Raw genomic sequence first — 3,590 nt, forward strand, 5'->3', positions numbered from 1 at the left:
TATACATGTTGATGAACAGACATGAACACAACGTCTGGTTATTAGGTTTTGTCTGCTATTTCTTTAAGAGCTGCCACTGCTGAACGTGACATGGATTTGACACGCATCGTATTTTCTCTCAACTCTCTTTACCTTTTCTGACCCATTTCAAGTCTTAAAGTCTCTACTAACGAGCTGACGAGTTGAATTGGGTGTGTTAGATGAGGGAGACAGTGCTAGGATGCTCCAGGACAGTTTGGAAAACCATGTCAGAGACATGTTCTTAATGTAACTCATATATAACATATTACATGCATGCACAGTTTCACGGCAACTTTAATCGCCTTTTTGGTAACTTTGACTTATAACTGACCACGCAGGCGATTTAAAAATTAATTTTGACAGCACTAATTACAATATACAGTTAATACACACACATTAAATACAAATTTAAGTATATAGACAGTGCTGTGAAAAGGTTTTTGCCCCCTTCCTATTTTTTTTTTCTTTTTTATATTTTGCATATTTGTCACACTTAAAAGATTCAGATCGTCAAACAAATTTTAATATCACACAAAGATAATCTGAGCAAATACAAAATGCAGTTTTGAAATAATGATTTCATTTATTAAGGGGAAAAGTAATTGCCCCCTAAATCTAATAACTGGTTGTGCCACCCTTTACAGCAACAACTGCAATCAAGCATTTGTGATAACTGGCAATGAGTCTTTCACATCGCTATGGATGCCCCACTCTTCTTTGCAGAATTGTTTTAATTCAGCGGCTGAACGGAACATACGAAGGTCTTTGAATATGGAGGACATAGTGACAACATTTGCTGTAGCTAAGGCTCGTAAGCACCATTTTTAAGGTGACAATCCGTTACTGTAAATATGAAGATTGTTCTGTATCTTCAAGATTGTATTGTACAGTATTGTATCTTCTGCCATAAAGATGAAGATTAAAATTTTGGTAAAGAATAAGCATTTTGTTTTAAAAAATGAACTACTTATGTTATATTATGTGTTTTGACTACTTTTTGTATGTTGTATAAATATATATCTAGGTCACAAAGATATATTAACAAAATAATCTTTTAGAGGGGCCTCATCTATTAATTTTGCCTGGGGCCCCCACTTCATCTTGGTTTGCCTCTGATTCAGCCACATTGGAGGGTTTTTAAGCATGAAAGGACTGTTTAAGGTCATGCCACAGCATCTCAATCGGATTTAAGTCCAGACTTTGATTTGGCCACTCCAAAACCTTCATTTTGTTTTCTTGAGACATTCAGAGGTGGATTTGCTGCTGTGTTTGGAATCATTGTCCTGCTGCATAACCCAAGTGCACTTGAGCTTGAGGTCACAAACTGATGGCCGGACATTCTCCTTCAGGATTTTCTGATAGAGTGCAGAATTCATGGTTCCATCAATTATGGTTATATGGATATGGTTATCAAGTCGTCCAGGTCCTGAAGCTGCAAAGCGGCCCCAGACCATCACACTACCACCACCACCATGTTTGACTGTTGGTATGATGTTCTTTTTATGAAATGTTGGTGTTGGTTTTACACCAGATGATTAATCACAGTTCTTTCATGATTTAATAGGAGGGGGCAATTAATTTTTCACGTAGGGCCAGGTAGATTTGGACAGATTATGCAAAAAATAAAAAACAGGAAGGGGGCAAAAACCTTTTCACGGTTCTGTATATACTTAAGTGAATGCAGTGAATGCATATTTTCCCAGTCTGTTTTGTTTTATCATATTGTATACTTTGTGTGTTTGTATTTATAAAATATTATTATATACATTTTAAAACTTTAATTTATTTTTTAATATAATTATTCTTATCTACACTGTTAGACATTTCTGTAATTTCCACAGTTATTTACTGTGTATCACCCAGTATAATACTGAAAATTCCCTTTACAGTAAATAACTGTAATACCCTTTGCATCATGGGAATTTTCTGTGACGTCAGACCCCACATACAGAGACTTACTGTATTTTTTTAAATTGCTGTATGCTACTGTAACGGTCTCTTTGGCGCCATTATACTGAGGTCGTTTTATTTTCCTCATTTCTTACATTTGGATTGACACAATTTGCCCTGCACCGTGTCTAACGCCGCAGCAGCTTGGGACTGACTACTGGATGTTACATCGCTTCTAATGATTGGAAAATCCGTTTGTAGCCTACTTCGTGTCAGAAACAGCGCGAGCGCTTGGAGTACATCTGTACATCAGCAATATACCGGGGCATCACATTACTGTCCGCATCCACTGTAGATAATATATATAATGGTCTCTATGTTTTTTTTTTTTTTTATCGAGTCGCGCCTCGCCGCGCCACTCGCATCCGAGAAAGACACGGAAGCAGCGGGCAGCGCTGCGGGTTTTGCCCGGGGATGAACACGCCAGAGTGGGAGAGCTCCGGAGAACATCTGCGCTGTGTGTCGATGCACTTTACGAGAGAAAAAGACCAGCAAGCAAGGTAAATATATGTACGTTTGTCTGTGTGTTTGTGTCAGATTTTTGCACACCAGTTTACCTAACATTAGTAACATTTACTCGTCAACATGGCGGTTACAGAACTTTACCATGGTAAACTGCGCTGTCGTTTCAAACGACTTTTGTCAGTTTATTGAATTAAGTTACCGAATTAAAAATTTTTAACGAGCAACGCTTATCTTATATTAACATTTGGTTAACTAATGTGAAATTTAGTTCAGGTGTTAATGTTGGCCAGTAGCCTGAGAAAATAAAACCGTATGTTAGCTAGGTTAAACTAGTTTTATGGCTAGCTGCCTGTCTAGTTTTAGAATTAGTTTGTTAAATAATGGAATTTAAGAATTGTTGTTTAATGGAATTTAAGATTTAGTGCATTTTTTTTTGTATTTGTGTTTTAAAGGCAACTGCAATGAAGCATCAAGAAAGACATGAGCAGGCCAGCCACCCTGAGACTGATAATTCATGGTAAGAGAACAACTATGGTTTTGAGAGATTTGTGTACTCTATATGAGGTTTGCCTTTTAAAAGTGTGCTATTTCTTCTACTTGTTTTTCAGAGAAGACATTTCTGTCAAAGTGGATGGTGAGCAAAGATGGTGGCCACGTTTTGGAGCAGCACCTGGGTTTTGCAGGCCGCTATGTATTCTTTGGCTGTTTGTCTTTTTTCCCCATTATGTTTCTGTTGCCTAAAAATCACAACAAAATGCACTGCAAAACGTCCTAAGACAGGAGAAATGGTGAAGATGCACTGTTACAGCATTGGAAGACTGTATTTTTAAGTGTTATACATGCAATGTTTTAAATAAAGAATTTGATATTTTGTAATTGTGTCTGTTTTAATTGAATGCCAGTAGTACCTATGTAGAGTAAAAATAAAATGAATTCTATATAAAAAATTATAAAATCTAATGAAATCTATATTAAAATGAATGAATTACAGTAGTATACTGATAATTCAAATACAGTTTGCTACTGTAAGTCTTAATTACAGTAGCTTACTGGCAACAGTGTTGCCAGTAAGTTACTGTAAAAACCCTTTGAAATGTCTAACAGTGTACCATGTAAAATTTGTCAGTGCCCATATTATATTATATATGTGACCT

At 36.4% G+C, this 3,590-nt stretch overlaps 1 long non-coding RNA gene across 1 annotated transcript; it reads left to right on the plus strand.

Annotated features, from left to right (window-relative positions):
• Positions 1-2,083: 2,083 nt before the first annotated feature.
• LOC131522357 (uncharacterized) lies at positions 2,084-3,207 on the plus strand. Its single transcript, XR_009266518.1, has 3 exons — positions 2,084-2,471; positions 2,889-2,953; positions 3,045-3,207. It is a non-coding gene; the product is annotated as an uncharacterized LOC131522357 (long non-coding RNA).
• Positions 3,208-3,590: the final 383 nt, after the last annotated feature.

The sequence above is a fragment of the Onychostoma macrolepis genome, chromosome 16 (genome assembly GCF_012432095.1).
Source record: "Onychostoma macrolepis isolate SWU-2019 chromosome 16, ASM1243209v1, whole genome shotgun sequence".
NCBI classification, from domain to species: domain Eukaryota; kingdom Metazoa; phylum Chordata; class Actinopteri; order Cypriniformes; family Cyprinidae; genus Onychostoma; species Onychostoma macrolepis.